Genomic DNA, 20,529 nt, shown 5'->3' on the forward strand with positions numbered 1-20,529 from the left:
AATTCTACTCTTATATGCAGTTTAATACCTCTCCCCCACCCACTCTGGTCTGACCCACAGATGGCTCAGGAATCTGCATGGAGACTAGGGCAGGTGTGTCCTCTCCTGCCCCTTCCTGGGTTGCCTTGCTGAAGTATGGGAGAAGAGGAACAAGCAGAAAGGGACCCTTTGCTGAGAACAGGTATAGTTCTCTCAAGTGTCACATGCCCCCCACCCCCTGCCATGTGCTGGCAAGCGCTCACGTCTATCTTTTACATGAGGCGCACTGGGGAAATGTTTGGAGAACTCTGTGGGAACTTTGTAGGGATTCAGTGCACATGCTGGGTGACTTCCTGCACTCCTCTTTTCCATTCATACCCCAGGAAGTACCCCCAAATTCTTTTTCTGAGGTTCTGGGTGAGTCTTTTCAGGATGACTCAGACCTACATACATAGTCTGGCCCGTGGGAAATAGGATGCACCTTTGCCCTCTGCCCTCATTTCTTGCTCCGCTGTCATGGGCAGCCCATGTGCTGGCAGGGAGATGCCAGCCACACCCCGTCTTGGTGCCCCCAGTCTTACGAGTGATTCTTCTTTGAGCTCTCCTCTCTTGGCTTGGCGATCAGAGGGGAGAAGAAAATTCCCTACAAAGACCTGTCAGAGAAACGTCCTCTGCAGAGAATCTGACCTTGTTTTATATAGGCTGGAGGCTGATGGTTATTGATGGTCAAGGGACCAATCTGACTGCCTCTGGACAGGAGGAAGTGTGGTTGCCCATTGCCCTCAGCTTTGAAGCTTCAGGTGAAGTTCTGGGTCAACAGGAAAAAAATCCCATCCCACATTTTGTTATATTAGTGATAAGCTGTCCCCGATATTTTCTAAGTTACATTGTGAATAGGGACCCAAATGGGAAAGTGGCACATTAGGAAGTAGCAGGGTGGCCAATGCTCCTGGAACTGAACAAAACTAACACTGACTTCTCCTTGAAGGGTTTGACATACTGCTTTCCCAGGGCATTTTCCCCCCTTTTCCCTTTTTTCTACTGATTCTTTGGAGGGGGCGTGGGAGTGGAGCGGGGGGTGGGGGGAGGTGGGCAGCAATCTCAGAATGCCAGCCCTCAGGACACAACCAAGTTCTCCTTAGCTGCAAGGGGACTATTATTATTCTGTTCTAACTCATTGATCCCCAAAACATAAATGGCTTTATTTTTTTTTTATTTTTTTTTATTTATTTATGATAGTCACAGAGAGAGAGAGAGAGGCAGAGACACAGGCAGAGGGAGAAGCAGGCTCCATGCACCGGGAGCCCGACGTGGGATTCGATCCCGGGTCTCCAGGATCGTGCCCCGGGCCAAAGGCAGGCGCCAAACCGCTGCGCCACCCAGGGATCCCCATAAATGGCTTTAAAAAAATACCTTTGATGAGTGCAGACAGAATGCTCCTATCTTTAACCTTGTGAAGTCTTTCCAACATCAGAAAACTGACTTTTTCTAGAGTTCTTTCCCTTTTGGCCTTTTGCCTCTTTGTCTCTTAATTTTCCAGTGCAAACAAAGCAACCAGATCACTCTCTTGATGGCCAGATAACTTGAGCTCACAGTAGTGGACAATTTAGTCCAGTGATTTATGCTAGCTTTACAAATTAGGCACTCAACAATGCATTGTGAATTTTCAGACAGCACCCTCAGGATGGGAGACGATGTGTACTGTGGCACTTGCCGACCACTTAGAACACAGTGAAGGAGTATCATTGACAATTACCTGAAAGTGATGCCATCGACCAAACTTGCTTACTTTTTACACCATCTTGTCTGCGAAGCTCTGCATTTTCCTAAAGGGTGAATCTGAAGCAAGCAGGTGCTCTGCTCAGGTACCAGGGGTCGCAGCTTGGGGGCAGAACACAGTCTGGATTTAGGACATGCCCCTCTCCTCCCAGGTCTGGGCACCTGATGAAGGAAACAACCTGCATGGCATCCATCTGCAGCAGCCCTGGTTAAGTTCCTGATTCTTTTGTTTTGTTTTTATTGTGGTAAAGTATACATAACCTAAAATTTACCGTGGGTGACGTTTATGACACTCAGCGCTGTACAACCATCATCACAACTCTGTACTTCCAGAATGTTTTCATCACCCCAGAGGAAAGTCCCATATGCATTTAGCAGTCACTCAGCATTCCCTCCTTTTTCCGGGCCTCTGGCAATCACAATTCTATTTTTTGTCTCTACGGATTTCCTATTCTAGATATTTCAGAGAAGTGGGATCTTACAGTATCAGACCTCCTATGTCTGGCTTCTTTGCATAATGTTTAGGTTCATCCATGTTGTAATCTGGATCAGTAGTTCATTCCTTTTTACAGCTGAGTAATATTCCATCATACGGATAGACTGCATTGTTTGCCTGTTCATCTGTTGGTGCATATTTGGGTTTTTGCACCTTTTGGCTATTGTGAGTAGCACTTCTGTGAACATTTGTGTACCAGTTGTTTGAACACCTGTCATCCATTCTGTTGGGCATATGAGAATCCCTTGGAGATGAATTTGGTTCCAGACCACCATGATAAATATAGCAAATATTATAATAATGCAGGTCAAATGAATTTTTTGGTTTCCCAATGCATATAAAAGTTACCTTTACATTGGATTGCAGTTTATTAAGTATGCCATAGCATTATGTCTAAAAAAAAGCAATGTACATAGCTTCATTTAAAAATACTTTATTGGGTCACCTGGGTGGCTCAGTGGTTAAGCATCTGCCTTCTGCACAGGGTGTGATCCTGGGGACCTAGGATTGAATCCCGCTATTGGGCTCCCTGCAGGGAGCCTGCTTCTCCCTCTGCCTATGTCTCTGCCTCTCTCATGAATAAATAAATAAAATCTTAAAAATAATAATAAAATAAAAAATAAATGAAATAAAAATACTTTATTCCTGGGGCACCTTAGCAGCTCAGTTGGTTAAGCATCTGACTCTTGGTCTCAGCTCAGATTATGATCTCATGAGTCATGTGATCAAACCCACATCAGGACCGTGCTCAGCAGGGAATCTGCTTAAAGATTATCTCCCCCTGCCCTTCTCCCCCACTTCCGCATGTGCACACATGCTCCTTCTCTATCCCAAATAAATAAATAAATCTTTAAAAAATACTTTATTGCAAAAAATGCTAGCCATTATCTGAGCTTTCAGTGAGGTGTAATCACTGATCACAGATCACCATAACAAATATAATAATAATGAAAAAGTTTGAAATGTTGCAAGAATTACCCAAATGCAGTGTGGAGACATTGAGCGAAAGTGTTATTGTGCTGTATGAGATTAGGGGAGAGCTGGTCCCTCCAAAGGAAAGGGGGAAATGCTATTGTCAGAAGAGGGGATGGATGTTGGACAGACCAAAACAACAGTCATATTCCACTGTCCTTGAGGGAGTCATGGTCTAAGGGGGGAAACCCATGCAAGTGCATCCTATAACTATTCTATGCTCTGGGAATAAAGGAGAGGAGTCCTTTACCCTATACAAGGGAGGTCTCTTGGAAGGTTCTGTTGAGGACGTGATTCTGAAAGCTTAAACAACACGGAGGGACTGGTTGTGCCAAAGCACAGCACCCCGAAATCACTGGTGATTACAGACAACTGCAAGAAACATGTTTGTCACAATCAAAATACTAAAACCATTAGCCTTGCCTTGAGAAGGCTTTTGCTGGTGGATGGAATGTGGCACTGCCAGACTTCCCTCTAATGGTTTACTGGATGTGGGGCCTTCAATGGTAAAACCGGGACAATCCAAGGCAAAGTGGGACAATTTGGTCCTATAGTGAAGTCCCCGACTCTCGAGCACCTGTTAGTGTGCTCAGAGTTGAGATTAGTGCTATGGGGGTATCTGTTATGTGAGGATGATCCCTCTATTGAAACAAAACAAGCTCACAAATGTTCACAGCAGCACTATTCACAACAGCCAAAAGGTGGAAAACACCCAACAAACCATCATCTAATGAGTGGGTAAACAAAATGTGGCATATCCATACAATGGGATTGTATTCAGCTGTAAATAGGAATGAGGCACTGAGGCATGTTACAACATGGATGAACTTGAAAACATTATGCAAAGGGAAAGAAGCCAGACACAAAAGGCCACGGCCTGAACGATTCCATTGATAAGAAATATCCAGAATAGGCAAATCCATAGAGAAGCAGGTTGGTGGTTGTGAGGGGGCTGGAGAAGGGGATTCACAGGTATGGGTTTTCTCTTTGAGGTAATGAGAAAGTTCTAGAACTGGACAGAGGTGATGGGTGCACAACACCATGAATGTGCTTAATGCCACTGAATTGAACATGTTAAAATGATAAATTTTATGGAAAGTGTATTTTACCACAATAATAATTTTTTTAAAAAAGAAGAAAAAGAATCCCTGCTTCCCAAAAGGTGTAAAAATCAGGTGATCTAAAAGGCAGCCCACAAGACCAAATTTGGCCGGCAGACGAGTTTCATTTGGCTGCATGGAGATTTTTTATAAAAAGTCTTTAATTTAATAAATAAATAAATAAATAAATAAATAAATAAATAGTCTTTAATTTGTGGCTAACGCTTCTAAAATGGGATATTTTACATACAAAAATTCTGATGAGCAATTTAGTTGGAAAAATCCAAAACCCAGGCCCCACTTGAGCTCCGTCTGCCCCCAGCAGCATCATGAGGAAGGCAGAACAGCTACTCAGCTTTGGAGCTGAGCTTCTCGGATCCTCTTCTGCCTTCTTTCCCCTGGGATCCTTATCTGCTCTATCTGCTTGGTCCCAGGGGCGCTAAAGTGCAGATTTCCAATACTTTCACAAAACAATTAGAAGAGAGGCAGATAATCAAATATGGAAATCAGGCAATCGATATGGTGATTTCCATTTTCATTCATCCATCAATGAGCTGTCAGTGGATTCATTTCCCCAAAAGTGTTACACACGACTTTCAAAAAGGTGAGGAAATTTCCCCTTAAAGCAATGATTTGTAACCTTCGCTGCACACGGGAATCACCTGGGAAACTTAAAAATGTTGGTGCCTGCACCCCCCGCCTCCCCCCCAAAAAAAATTCGGTCTGGGGTGTGATCCCGGCAGGGAGTTTCAGAAGCTCCCCGGGGAATTCTGATATGGAGCCAAAGTTGAGAAGTACTGTTTTACATCTTCCTTTTAGAGAATTGCACCTTTTCTAGCCTCAGATGTCACAGATCAAACTACACATGCGTTGAGAATCTTTAAAGCTTTGACTTTAAAGTAAATATCTTTTGTTGTTCTGGATAGCTACCCCTACAAACATATGCCATCTTCAGCTGCTCGACAGTTATCTTGACAGATACAAGAAACATAGGAATAAATAGTCTATTTTTTGTAGGGGACCCTGTGGCTTCATTATCAAAAAACAGCATTGAATGTACCTCATAAAAACCTGGAACTTAACCCTGCATTTGTTTAATTAGCATGAAGGGCTCTAACCTATGCTGTGCTAGAGACTAAGGAAGCAATCTGATAAAGAACATGTGCTGTTTACCCAGGCTGGAGTCTTAATGGTTTGTCATGTGAACACGTGTGCATTGTTCAAAGTGATCACCCCTTTCCAGAGTGCAACCGTGACGCAATTGCTGACATCCTGGCCATGCATTTTCCATGTGCTTCTGCTGGTGAACTCCTCCACCAAGCTCTCCAACAGTATAAAAAAGCATCTGCTGGCAGGAAAAACAAAACCTGTTCCATAGTCTGGACATATTCAAGGCATGTTACCTCCCCTTGCACACACCTTTCCCGCAGTCAGCAATGCCCAGGTCAGAAATGAAGCCCACGCCTGCCTTCCAGCTCACCTGTGGGCCATTTGTCTGGTCAGTAAAAGCAGAATGTGCCTCCTCTTCCCACCCCACCACAGCTGTCTGCAACTCGTGGCAGTATTAGCTCAGCTTCCAGCACCCCCATCTCTGACTTGGGGGTGGGGGGTAGGGGGAGGAAGAAAAAAGAAAAAAGAAATGTATGTGGTAGATGAACCAAATTGCCCACGTTGTCCTGGATGAGCTTCAAATCATCCACAATTTGATTTGCCCTCTGAAAGATACAGACCCTGGGTTTATTGGAACTCTTCTTGTATTTCAGTCTGAAAAATTGAACTGATGGTCTTTTATAAGTCTCTTCTGTGACTTTTAGACTTTCTTCTTCTTTGAGGAAATGGGGAAAAAATTAGAAATGCTGAGTGGGACAGATCACAGGTTTTCCCCTATCTTGAGCTTTTGTGCACAGAATCAGATAAATCAGTACTGGTTTGGTTCACCTGGTAAATTAAGAATACTTTTTATTTTTGTCATAGGAAGTACAAATGTTGGCTTTTAGTTTTTTTTTTCTTTTTTTTTTTAAAGATTTATTTATTTATGATAGACATAGAGAGAGAGAGAGAGAGAGGCAGAGACACAGGAGGAGGGAGAAGCAGGCTCCATGCAGGGAGCCCAACGTGGGACTCGATCCTGGGATTCCAGGATCACGCCCTGGGCCGAAGGCAGGCGCTGAGCCGCTGAGCCACCCAGGGATCCCCTGGCTTTTAGTTTTTAAAGACAGGCCTAATCCATGGTTTCAACTGAGCTGGAAGGTTAGCAGTCCTCAGCCCTGGGATGTTTACCTAGTCCAGATTCGTTCATTCATTTAATTCAATTATCAATTAATTTCTGATTATAAGTAGAGAGTCTGATCTCCTGATAGGACAACAAGAATCTACAGAATTAGAGGGGGTGATGGACCTTTATCATCACAAATAGAGACAAGTCCAGGTGAGGTAGCCGACCACTGCGGGTAAGAGTCTTGGCTCTGAGTCTGATCTGATGGCCACGTTCAAATCCCAGCTCTGGTACCTCCCAGCCCCATGACCTTAGGTGAGTGATTTTACCTTTCTGTGTCCAGGTTTCCCCACCTGTAAAATGAAGGTAATAATAGTATTTGCCTCCCCAGGTTGTGCTGGGGATGAAATGACTCAAAGTGTGTAAAGTGCTTACAGTGCTGCCTGAAAATTAGAGGTGACTGCTCCTGCCCCAGAAACAGAACCCAGTAGAATAATACAAAGGCAGAAGCATGCCCGCATCCTGCCAGATTTACATGCATGCAGCATTCTGCCCCCATCTATTTCCAAAGAAATCTAAATCACCAGGGGCCTGGGTGGCTCCATGGGTTAAGTAACACACTCTTGGTTTAGGCTCAGATCATGATCTCAGGGTCCTGGGATTGAGCCCCATGTCGGGCTCTGCGCTCAACAGGGTATCTGCTTGAGGACTCTCTCTCCCTCTGCCTTCCCCAAAATATGTAAATAAATCTTTTTTTTTTTTAATTTTTATTTTTTTTTTAAATTTTTTTATTTATTTATGATAGTCACAGAGAGAGAGAGAGAGAGAGAGGCAGAGACACAGGCAGAGGGAGAAGCAGGCTCCATGCACCGGGAGCCTGATATGGGATTCGATCCCGGGTCTCCAGGATCGTGCCCTGGGCCAAAGGCAGGCGCCAAACCGCTGCGCCACCCAGGGATCCCCTCTTTTTTTTTTTTTTATTCTATATTGGGTTCAAATGGGAAGATCCAGTTCAGAATTTCTTCAAATGCCATGTGCTGACCAGCTCATATCAGAACCACTTGGGTTGCTTAATCAAAATTGCAAAACTCAGACCCTGTCTTCAGACCTACTGAGGCTCTTTGGGGTTAAAGGTCTGGGCATCTGAATTTTTAACAAGCATCTCATGTGATATAATGTACCCTCAAGTCGGGAAAGTATGATTAGAATTAACAAAGAGTGATATCCATGGAGCCTAGAGACTACTCTTATGAATCCAGGAAAGTAGTGTCTCCCAAACATCATTCAAGTGTTACCTTTATTCACAAACAAGCATCTGCCTTGGGCTCAAGTCATTGATCCCAGGGTCCTGGGATGGAGCCCTGCATTGGTCTCTCTGCTCAGCAGGGAGCCTGCTTTTCCTTCTCCCTCTGCCTGCAGCTCTACCTACTTGCGCAATCTGTCAAATAAATAAAATCTTTTCAAAAATAATTAAAAAAGGGAAATTTATTTCATTAGTGCAAATGAAAAATAGACATCTTGTCACAACTAGATGATAGCTGTAAAAGTAAATATCATTTTAAAAAAATAATGTGATTAAATTCCATATAGACACTGTTACTGGCTGAAGCTCTGAATCTGCAGCAGCATTTGTTAAATAGAAAAAAAAATCAGCAAGTGTCAGAGAGGTGTTACAGATTTGGTACCACCGAGTGGAGACTTTCTCCTTGATGACATGATTGAGAGGGACTGAAGGGAGAATAGCTTCCTCGCTGGGTGATTCAGTGTCATTGAATGTTGTGTCTAAGCACCACCTAAAGTCATTTCCTAGTGAGTCAAGGTGCACGCTTTGTGCAGGACTACAATAAAATCTTTGCCTGAAAGTCTACTGACTCTGGACTTGCAAGAATAAGAACAAAAACAAAAACAATGGCCTGGGCCATTCGAGATGCTGATAAGTACAGGACCTGTGGTCCATGAGTCTCCAGGACCTCCCTCAGATGTCACTCTCAAAGGGCAAGGGTGTCACAGATCTGGATTAGGCTCCAACTACCCACTCAACTGTGGTTTGTAACCTTGGGCAAGTCTCCAGAAACCTTCTTTGCTACAACATAAAATGACATACTTGTTTAAGCCAAGATGAAATCAAATGATGTTTGAAAAGCCTTAACACAGAGGATGATTAGTGGTTGATGTTCAATAAATGGTAGCTTTTTAAAAAAGATTTTTAAATTTATTTATGATAGACAAAGAAAGAGAGAGAGAGAGAGAGAGAGAGACAGGCAGAAGGAGAAGCAGGCTCCATGCCGGGAGCCCGACATGGGACTCGATCACGGGACTCCAGGATTGCACCCTGGGCCAAAGGCAGGCACTAAACCACTAAGCCACCCAGGGATCCCAATAAATGGTAGCTTTTAAAAATTACCAAGACTTCATATTTTTAACCATTTTTGATAGAACTCTTTGTAGAACACTATTCTGTTTCCTAAATACAGTGAAGCTTGATGACTCAAGGTTATTATTTTGAATGTCTCTGCAGTAATTTTATTGTCATTGGACACATTTCTAACACCTTCCCATATTCACCTTCTTCTTTGGCCATTCCACATATGAAGTGGGCTAATAACCAAGACAAATGTCCACCGATAGAGAACTGATTAAAACACAGCAAAATTACATGGGCATCCAATAAAAATGCAAAAAAAAAATTCTCTAATAGTAATCAAGAAAATACAGGGGTGCTCAGAGCCTGGGTGGCTCAGTTAAGTATCTGCCTTCAGCTCAGGTCATGATCCCAGGGGCCTGGGATCAAGTCCCATATCAGACTCCTTGCTCAGCAGGGAGCTTGCTTCTCTCTCTCCCTCTGCCCTGCCCCTTCCCCCACCCCCACTTTTGCTCATTCGTGTGCTCTCTCAATCTCTCTCTCTCTCAAATATATAGGTAAAATCTTAAAAAAAAAAAAAGAAAAAATACAAGTTCATGCAGTGAAGTATCATTGGTCCATCAGCATTGCAAATATTAAAGAGTGCAATATTATCTAAGAATATAGCAGATAAGAATGGTAGTGTAAATGGGTACAACTCCTCTGGGGGACCTATACTCTTTGACCTAGCAATTCTACTCCTAAAAATCCATGCAAGAGAATCTCTTCCTCATGGGCACAGAATAGTATGTGCAGAGCCCCAAGTACTGGTAAGGAGGTGGAGAAGTTAGAACCCTTGTGTGTCACTGCAGAAAACAGTATGGTACCTCCTCAAAAAATTACCATGTGATCCAGCAATTCCACTTTTGGTCATATACTCAAAGGAACTGAAAGCAAGGATTCAAACAGATATCTGCACCTGCATGTTCACAGCAACATTACTCATCATAGCCAAGAGTGGAACCAACCCAAGTGTCCATTGACAGATAAATAACAAAATGTGGAATATACATGCAAAGAAGTATGATTCAGTCATGAAAAAGAACAAAGTAAAAAAAAAAAAAAAAGAACAAAGTAGTGAGAGATACTACAACATGGATAGCCCTTGAAAACATTATGCTGGGCAGCCCCGGTGGCACAGCGGTTTAGCGCCGCCTGCAGCCCCGGGCGTGATCCTGGAGACCCTGGATCGAGTCCCATGTCGGGCTCCCTGCATGGAGCCTGCTTCTCCCTCTGCCTGTGTCTCTGCCTCTCGTTCTCTCTCTGTGTCTCTATAAATAAATAAATAAAATCTTAAAAAAGAAAAGAAAACATTATGCTAAGTTTATTTAACTTAGACGTAGAAGGACAAATACCACTTACATGACATACCCAGCATAATCAAATCCATGGGGGCACAAAATAGAATTATGGTTTCCCAGGGCTGGGGCAGGGGGCAGTGGGGAGTTAGTGCTTAATGGGGACAGCGTGTCAGTTTGCAAAGATGAAAAATTCTGGAGACAGATGGTGGTCATGGCTGCACAACAATGTGAATGTCCTTAATGGTACTAAACTAAACATGGTTAAAATGGTAGATCTTATGTTAAGTATATTTTATCACAATTTTATTTATTTTTTAAAGTAATCTCTATGCCCAATGTGGGGCTCAAACTCACAACCCAAAGATCAAGAGTTGTATGCTCTACCGACGAAGCCAGCTAGACGCCCCACCACAATTTTTTTTAAAAAAGAGTGCAGAGCTAAGCCAAAAACTGTCACTTTTGAGCAGAACTTTGATACCCTGGTGACTTTTTTCTTCTTATTTCATATTCAAGACTATGTGTAATAGGGGGACAGAGGACATCACAAATCTGGTCTCAAAATAAGCAGAATGTCACTGAGTTTATCTTTTATTTTTTCATTCTGTTTCTATTTGTCTTCATTCCTATAAAACTACTGACAGAAAACTGCTAATGTTTGTTAAATAATTAATAATCAAACAGTTAGGCATTGTGATAAGTTTGCTCTTCATAAAACTGACAGATTGTGAAGATTCAATAAGATAACATGTACAAAGAGCTTAGCACAGTTCCTTAGTTGTTATTGTTATTTTTATCTCATTTAATTCTGAAATCATTCCTATGACATAGGTATTATTGATATCCCCCTCCATATAGGCAAGAAAAATCAAGGTTCAGAGAAGTTAAGTGATTTATCCAAGGTACATGGCAGAGTTAAAGCTAAAAAACAGATCATTGAACTCCAGAGTTATTGCCCACCCACTATGCTGAGAATATTTTGTCAAGTCTTCAATTTCATAAGAAGAAAGCTCTTTTAAGTTATGTGCTTTTCAACTATATTATTTTGTTTTTTTGTTTTGTTTTAAGATTTTATTTATTTATTCATGAGAGACACACGGAGAGAGAGAGAGAGGCAGAGACGCAGGCAGAGGAGAAGCAGGCTCCATGCAGACAGCCTGACATGGGACTCAATCCCGGGTCTCCAGGATCAGGCCCTGGGCTGAAGGCAGTGCTAAACCGCTGAGCCATCTGGGCTGCCCTCAACTGTATTATTTTGAGTAAAGGTTTATATTATGACCATATAAATTTTGTTTTCTACCAAACCTTAGTAAAGGTGGTTTGTTTCTAAGTATTTTCTAAGGGCTCCAACATCTCTGCCATAGGTCTGTCTACAATATGTTTTCCACGTTTCAAAGAATCAGTTTCATATTTTTCCTGGATTATTTCATCCCAGAGACTGTTTTCTTGCTCCAATCAGGATAAGTTGTTCTCTAGGGCCTGCTGCATAGCTGTCATTTTGAATCACCTCGTTGCCACCATCCTCTGAATTTCCTTTGCCTTTTGTCCATTTTGAATCTCCTCTTCCTTGAAGTCTTCTCTCACTATTTCTTATTTTGCTCTCATTTTGTTGGAGTACATTTCCAAAAGCTTATTGAAAGAGGTAGTTCAGGGATGCCTGAGGGGCTTAGCAGTTGAGCATCTGCCTTTGGCGCAGGGCGTGATCCGTTCCAGGGACCAAGTTCCACATCGGGCTTCTTGCGAGGAGCCTACTTCTCCCTCTGCCTGTGTCTCTGCCTCTCTTGACCACTCAAGAATAAATAAATAAATAAATAAATAAATAAATAAATAAATAAATAAACCTTTTAAAAAAAGAGGTAGTTTGTGTCCCTGCCTCCCTGAAAATACCTTTGTTCTAATGTCACTCTTCAGTTATAGTTTGGCTGGGTATAGAATTCTAGGTTGGAAAGCTGGTGACTACTCTCCCCTCAGGTATGGTACATCTATGTCTAATACATACTTTTTAAAATTATTATTCCATAATGTTGTTTTATTTTTTTAAATATTTTTAAAAGTAATCTCTGCACCCAATGTGGGGCTCGAACTTACATTCCCAAGATCAAGAGTTGCATGCTCTACTGATGAAGCCAGCCAGGAGCTTCAACATTTTTTTGTCAGACTCTATGCCCAATACAGGGCTTGAACTCATGGCCCCAAGATCAAGAACTACATGCTCTATGGATTGAGCCAGCCAGGTTCCACTCCTTAATGTTGTTTCAGTGAGGTTTTTAGAAGAGGCACAAAGACAAATGTAAAGTATTTGCTCTTTCATGTTCAACTGGAAATCCCTCCAACAACCTTTTGTCTCTCAATATTTGTTGAAATCTTTTATCTGTTATTGTCTCTCCACCCATTCTCTTTGTCCTTGTAAGTTAGTACATTTTCATCCCTTTATTATATTTTAGCCAGATTTTGGGAAGAAGAAGAAATAAAGATGTCTCCCAATATGCTAGTTTTAATTGGAAATTCCACAATGGTTTATTAAATAAAACTCAAATACCTTGAATCATATAATAAAATATCCATGCATATGAACAGAGGTGAGCCTTCCAGGGGATGGATTTTCTGCCCTCTTTTCTCTTTGTCTGAGGAGAGAAGATAACCTTATACTCTCTTGTGAGATTTATACTCCTCAGCTCAACTTGGCTAACACCTAAACAAGGCAAATTGCTTCCTGTGCACATAAATTACAAATGCAATCAGACTTGGTTTTCCTATTTATAAACAAAGTATAAAAAAATAAGCAGGATATGTGATCTCCAGGTCTAAATCAGATTTTTGCTTTTATCTCGATCTTTTTTTATTTTTAAGAAGGGGACAGAAAAGTAATTAAATACATTGGTGAAGGGTTTATGATTAAAATACTAGTATTCCATATTTTAATTAATTAATTAATTTTTAAAGATTTATTTATTTGTGAGAGAGATGGCACACGTTGGGGTGAGAGGCAAAGTGGCAGAATCTTCAAGGTGACTACCTGCTGAGCATAGAGCCCAACACAGAACTTGATCCTTCAACCTATTAACTCAAACCAGAGCCAAAACTGGGAGTTGGAGGCTTAACCGACTGAGCCACCCAGATTTCCATTATATTCTGTATTTTTAGAGAAATTTAAAAGCTTTAAAAAACCCAGACAGTTAGAGATGCCAGAGTGGCTCAGTGGTTGAGTGTTTGCCTTCAGCTCAGGGATGATCCTGGGGTCCTGGGATGGAGTCCCCCATCAGGCACCCTGCAAGGAGCCTGCTTCTCCCTCTGCCTGTCTCTGCCTCTATCTCTCTGTGTCTCTCATGAATAAACAAACAAAATCTTAGAAAGAAAGAAAGAAAGAAAGAAAGAAAGAAAGAAAGAAAGAAAGAAAGAAAGAAAGAAAAGGAAAAGGGAAAAAAAACCCAGACAGTTAAATAGTGGTCTACAATCTCAAAGGCACTGTCCTTTACTCTCAAATGGGTTTCTGCTACAGGTTGATTTTTCTGAAAGAATACTGAAAGAATACTGAAACAGTTTGAAGTATAAAAGTTAGCACTCAACATTTGTGAAAAGAAGCAGGAAAAAGCATGTGAGATAATAGAAAATATACATGCTTATCTCTCCCTCCAGCTCCTGGCAGAGGGCTCCTGAAACCCTTGTGATTTCCTAAGTGATAAGAACTCTTGGACAATTTTTTGATCAAAGAGGTGACTCTCTCTGGCCTCCTGGATGAGCTCCTGGATGCAGGCTAGCCACTAGAAAGACCAAGCCAGGATTAGAAGCTTGGAATTTTCAGCCTCACTCCCTATTCTTTGGAGAGGGCAGAGGGGCTGGAAATGGAGTTAATTGATCATGCCACACGAAGAAGCTTCCATAAAATCCCAATGCTCTGGGATTTGGAGAGCTTCCAGGTTGGAGAAAACATCCACATACTGGGAGAGTGACATACCCCATACTCCTCGAGGACAGAGGCTCCTGCACTCCGGACCCTCCCAGACCCTCTCCCTGTGTATCTCTTCATCTGGTTCCTCATCTATATCTTTTATCGTGTCCTTTCATAAGTTGGTAATAGTAAGTCACTGTTTTCCTGAGTTCTGTGAGATGCTCTGGCTAATTAATTGAATCTGAGGAGGGGATTGTGGGAAGTCTGATTTATAGCCAATGGGTCAGAAGTACAGTTGCTGAGCCTGGTTATTGCAACAGGCATCTGAAGTGGGGGTTGAGGAGACAGTCTTGTCGTATCTGATGCTACCTACAGATAGATAGTGTCAAAATTGAGTTGAATTGTAGGACACCCAGCTGGTATTGCAGAATTGCTTGCTGCAGGGAAAACCCCCACATATCTGTTGTCAGAAGTGTTGTGAATGTGGTAGTCCTGTGAAAGTAAAGGAAAAACACAGGAGGGAGAACTGGGGTTTTTTCTAAACAAAGCAGAATTGAGCAGAGAGAAAAGTCCAGCTATAGTGGGCACCTAACAAAGCCTCCACCCAAACCACAGGAGGCTCTGCAGCAATGATTGCCTGTGGGAGTTGTTGGACTTGGGCCGAAGTAACAAGTTCCTGGAGGCCGAAGTAACAGGTTCCATCCCACTCCTGCCTCCCTCAGCCAATCGGTATGAGCTTCCCCAGAAAGGACACGACCTTAGATGAGCAGCTTTCCCCAGCTGAGGCTTGAAGCCAAAGGAGCTAACAGCGGAGCCCATCTCTTGATGATTCTCCTGGCAATGGGATAGTAGTCTTTCCTTGCATAGGATCTGGGCAGCCCATCTCACTGTCCATCATTACAGTCTGAGTCTCCTACAGCTGCTGTAACAAATTAGCAAAAACAAAACAACATACATTTATTATTTTACAATCCTGGATCATCTCGTTGGGCTAAAGGCAAGGTGTTGGTTGCCTCTAGGGGAGAATCCATGGCTTTGCCTTTCCCATTTTCTAAAGACTGTTCACAATTCTTGGCTTGTGACCCCTAGCTAGCAACACATTACTCCAACCTCTGTTTCCACAGTCACACCTTTACTGATTCCCCTGCCTCCTTCTTTCATTTATAAAGACTCATGATGACCAGGGGCCCACTAGGATAATCTAGGATAATCTCTGCATTTCAAGATCCTTAACTTAATCTCATCTGCAAAATCCCTTTTGTCATGTAAGGTACCATCTTCACAGGTTCCAGGGATTAGAATATGGATATCTTTGGGGGACCATTATTCTGCCTACCAAAGTTACCAAAGAGATATTTTAGAGCAGCTGGTAAGAGTAGCACCAACCAGGTACATTAATGTGATCCCTACATTTGTCTGCAATCATATCTCATGTGAATCCAGAGTTTATTCTGACTCAAGTACTGTGCTAAGTGCTCAACACGAATACCTCATTTATTTCTCTCAACAATTCTGAGATAGGCACTATTATTATAATCTTTATTTTGCAGATGAGGAAGTAGAGACCCAAAGAAGTTAAGCTATTTGCATTTGGTCAAACCCTCGGTAAATGGAAGAATCCTGATTTAAATCCTGGTCAGCCTGACTCCAAAACTGGTACCCTTGATCACGTCTTTCTAATCCTCCTTTGCTTTTTGCTAAGGTTGGGTCTTTTTTTTTTTTTTTTTTTTAAGATTTTATTTATGACATGGGGATCCCTGGGTGGGGCAGCGGTTTGGCACCTGCCTTTGGCCCAGGGCGTGGTCCTGGGGACCCGGGATCGAGTCCCACGTCGGGCTCCTGGTGCATGGAGCCTGCTTCTCCCTCTGCCTGTGTCTCTGCCTCTCTCTCTCTCTGTGTGACTATCATAAATAAATAAAAATTTTAAAAAAAAGATTTTATTTATGACAGAGAGAGAGAGAGAGAGGCAGAGACACAAGCAGAGGGAGAAGTAGGCTCCATGCAAGGAGCCTGACGTGGGACTCCATCCCGGATCTCCAGGATCACAGATGAAGGTGGCACTAAACCGCTCAGCCACCCAGGCTGCCCAGGTTGGGTCTTTAAATTGCCAGCCACAGCCACCATCCTTCACCCTACATGCCAGCTCGGGGTAGCACAGTATAAGGGCTCTATAAATATTTGTTGGATCGAACTCTGAAAAATGTAATCCCCTGCCAGTTTCACACAACCATTAGGCCATTCCCAAATTCCCATATTCTTATTCTCACATCCAATAAACTTTTATTGGGCATTTATGTGCCTGGCGCTGGAGAAATTCAACAATGAATAAAACATGTGGCTCATTTCCAGGGAGCTCACTTTTCAGGGAGGGAGTCATGATTTTGACCTCAGAGTAATTTTTAATTTCCCTCTTTTTTTATTCTTTTGCACAATCAGCGATGAATTTGAAAACAGGAAGCGTCATTGTTATTGTTTTTGGACAATTATCTACAATTGGAACCTGAGGAACAAGAAAAGGAGGCTAGAAGTTCTTTGGAGCTTTTTTTTTCATATTAATATATATATATTTACCATGCACACACATGTAGGTAGGGGTGATTTTAGGTTTTTGTTTCCATTTTTAAAAATGGAAGTATGTTCTATATATTATTCTTATGCTTGTTTTTCTACTTAGGAATGCACAGTGGATGCATTTCTAAGCTTGCTTTCTCTTAACTGTTTCATTTCCCTATTGATATTTATCAAAATAGTTTTGAGTGTTTTCCCCAAAAACTGCCAGGATAAGAACTTCCTTTTCTTTGTGGCTACAACAACCTTGAGATCTACCTTTTACTAAACCATCTGGTGCCTTGTCCCCAGAACGGTTTTACCAAAGCTTAAATTTGAAGGTCTCTTCTCTCCAAAATGTCCCCAATACCTACAGGATAAATCCAAATCTGTGCCCGTTGGTCTTGCAGAAAGTGATTTTCAGAATCTGGCCCCCAGGGATGCCTGGGTGGCTTAGTGGTTGGGCATCTGCCTTCAGCTTAGGGCGTGATCCCAGAGCCCCAGGATCGAGTCCCACATCAGGCTTCCCACAGGGAACCTGCTTCTCCTTCTGTCTACCTATGTCTCTGCCTCTCTTTCTCTGTGTCCCCGCCCCCCATGAATAAATAAATAAAATCTTAAAAAAAAAAAAAATCTGGCCCCTAGAGCTATTCAGCCTCCCATGGTAGACCTACACGTACAACCCATGCCCTCCCCGTCCCCCCCCCCCCCCACTGGCTTTCTTCATTCTTAGTGGTCTTCTTGCAGACTAAATGCACAGTCTGCCTTGAATCTAGGCCTTCCAACATCCCTCTTCCCTGCCTCTCTATCTCCTGAATTCTAATCACTCTTGGAGTCTCTGCTAAAGCATCACTTCCTTAGGTTTTTTCTAGGCCCCTCCTAGCCTGGGTCTTTGTTTTATTTCCTTCATCCTGGGTTACCTGCATCATGCTAGAAATGAACTCCACGTCTGTCTTGCCTGCAATTCTCTCTGCCCCACTGGAGGGTCTGTCTCCTTCACCTGCTGAACGCCTCCCCCATGACCTCATTCCAGGCATAGCACAGTTGATGGCACATTGCAGGTGTTGATAAATGTTTGCTAAATGAGTGATAATGAATGACTCATGGGGAAATTTTACCGCTTCTGGTTAATATACAATGCGTAGGTGCAGTCTCATGTTGAATATTTGGTTCCACTGACAACGATAAAGAGAAAAATCACTTACCAAGATGAAGACATCCTAGTTTCTTTTTCAAAAGTACTTCATCTATTTTAAGAGTTGTCCTTTTCTTGTGTTTATTAGTTTATGTGTGGCTTTAATCATTGGAAACCAATTTATTTTAAATGGGTCTTTAGTAAACCAATTATCTGAAGCATTTGGGATCTAATCTTGTTGTTTGTTGTTTCTGTTGACTCTTGCTCATGGTGAATTCTTTCCTTGTGTGTTTTGTAATTTCAAACACATAGATCTTTATTTGTGGGAATCCAGTACATCTAGACTGAAGGTTTGTCCTTCCAGAGTTTGTTTACCTCATTTCTTGGTTTGAGGGTTCCTCATAGTGTGAATTTGAACCCCAAGCCTAAATTAGTATAGTCCTATTGTGACAAATTCTAAGGGGGTATTTCTTTTTTTTTTTTTTTTAAGATTTATTTATTTATTTATTCATTCATGAGAAGCACAGAGAGAGAGAGAGAGAGGCAGAGACACAGGCACAGGGAGAAGCAGGCTCCATGCAAGGAGCCTGATGTGAGACTCGATCCGAGTCTCCAGGATCACACCCTGGGCTGCAGGTGGTGCTAAACCGCTGCGCCACCAGGGCTGCCCTAAGGGGGTATTTCTTTCCCACTCTGGGTCCAGAATAAAAGAAATAAGCTTCCTTGTTATCTCCCTATGTTGGCTAGATGAAATTTTCTAGTCCCTCCATCCTTTTCTCTATAAGGGTGTAGCTCTTTGAGGGTCTTTGGGTGGAGGCCACAATTCCCTTCCCCCCAAATTTTGTCCCCTGTCTTTGGGACTTTTACAACTGAAACCCCTCCCCTGATGCATGTAGACAATCCTTACCAGTTTGGTTTTCACCTTCTGTTTTTCTGACTCCTAAAGATTATTCCTGTTTTCTGGTGGTGTTATATTTTATCCAGCATTATCTAGATGATTATTAACTGTGGGGAAAGTTTTTACATTATCTAGTCCAAAATAATGTCCCCAAATGGAAACCCAGTAGACTAGTTTATATTCTTTCCCTCAGTATATGTGCACGAACCTGTTTTTGTAAGTCACTTTGTTCTCCTGTTATTTTCTGTATATTTACCACTTTTCTCCTATTCTCTTCCTACATTTACAACAGTTACATTACAGAACAAAATGCCTTAGGCTAATAATGTCTTATGTATAAACTAGACTTTTCTTCCCTTAGTATTTGGCTCCTATTACTGGTTCTTTTTCACCTCCTTTCCTAACTATCCTTTTATGTAATTTTCTAGTGAACAGGCACCAAATATAGCTAGTATCTGATCCATATGTCACCTGCTAATTTAAATGTTCTTTTCTTAAAAAAAATCTATCCCAATTTTGCAGATAAAAAAAAAAATCCTGAGGTCGACAAAACTGCTAGCAATGTTTCCATACATACCATTGTCAAAATGCTGGCAAATTTGGTAACATGAGGTGGCCAAGTTTTTAAAAATTCAGTACTAGTATTGCAAGTCATATTTATAATTTGAATAAAAATTCTAACTTACTTAAAACATGTTTTAGGCCTAGATAAATTTCTTTTGGCCTTAGGTCTAGGAATACATGCAGACAAGCATTTCTATTGATATACAAGTATATCAAGTGTACTTTATACAGATTATATTAGCAGCCTAGGAGTGCTTAGCAGAGGGTCTGGTTTGTAAGGCTGTTCTTCCTTACAGCTTCCTTGAAATTTCTCATTTACATCATAACCAAGTGAAAATGAGATAAGTATTGAAAAAACTACTTTTGTCATTGCTATAGTCAAGGTTACATATTAGCTAACTTATAAATAAATCACTCCCCGTGACAGAATTATTAGCAAATAAGATTGTCTATAAGCATAGCCACAAAACTTTTTCAAAAGGACTTTAAAATTTCCCGTCATTATGACAGCATTGGTTAATGAATATTCTACTTGTCTTTTCCTTTCAACCTCCAAAATGTTTCAAGAGTTAGTAAGTCCTGGGACGCCTGGGTGGCTCAGAAATTGAGCATCTGCCTTTGACTCAGGGTGTGATCCCGGGTTCCGGGACCAAGTTCCGCATCAGGCTCCTTGGGGGAGCCTGCTTCTTCCTCTTGCCTATGTCTCTGTCTCTATGTCTCTCATGAATAAATAAATAAGTAATCTCAAAAAAGAAAAAGAGTTGGTAAGTCCCAATTTTAATAGAAAATTGTCACTGTGATGTTATCTATTGCTGCTATATAATAGACCACATCCAAATGTAATGGTGAAAAATAACAACCATTTTATTTGCTCATGAATCTGTGGACTAGGAACTAGGGCAGGGCTCAAAGGGACAGTTCATGTGTGTTTCCCATGGTGTTAGCTGGGGTGGCTCCCTGTGGGGCTGGAGGACCTAAGATGGCCTCACTCATAGGGCTTCAGCTAGAATGGCTTGAACAACTGAGGACCGCATAGGACAGCTGGGCTTCTTTCCTTGTGGTGTTAGCTGGACTCCCTCATGTCTCTGGGGCCTTCTGGCTATCATCTGAGTTCCTGGAGTCCCCCTGCCTTGGCTTCTTTCTCCAGCAGAAAAGCCTGGACTTCTTGACACAGCAGATGGTATTCCTTCTAGCTAAAGGGTAAACTTCCAGGCCTCAGCTTGGAAGTTCTGGAATGGCACTGTCACCACATTCTC

General features: G+C 42.0%; 1 protein-coding gene and 1 long non-coding RNA gene across 21 annotated transcripts in view; one reads left to right on the plus strand and one right to left on the minus strand.

Annotated features, from left to right (window-relative positions):
- KSR2 (kinase suppressor of ras 2) overlaps window positions 1-20,529 on the minus strand; it is a 446,664-nt gene that overhangs the window by 411,357 nt on the left and 14,778 nt on the right. For 16 of the 20 annotated variants that reach the window (XR_013366586.1, XM_077875824.1, XM_077875809.1 and 13 more), the window contains 3 exons: window positions 5,807-5,921; window positions 5,500-5,671; window positions 1,736-1,920 (listed from right to left, as the gene is read on the minus strand). The gene's annotated coding sequence lies outside the window, so the exon portion shown is untranslated. The remainder of the gene's footprint in view (window positions 1-1,735; window positions 1,921-5,499; window positions 5,672-5,806; window positions 5,922-20,529) is intronic. The other 4 variants (XM_077875825.1, XM_077875812.1, XM_077875823.1 and 1 more) reach the window with 2 other exon arrangements.
- LOC144299938 (uncharacterized) overlaps window positions 1-20,529 on the plus strand; it is a 33,017-nt gene that overhangs the window by 4,728 nt on the left and 7,760 nt on the right. The gene's annotated exons all lie outside the window — the stretch shown is intronic.

The sequence above is a fragment of the Canis aureus genome, chromosome 27, assembly GCF_053574225.1.
Source record: "Canis aureus isolate CA01 chromosome 27, VMU_Caureus_v.1.0, whole genome shotgun sequence".
Lineage (NCBI taxonomy): Eukaryota > Metazoa > Chordata > Mammalia > Carnivora > Canidae > Canis > Canis aureus.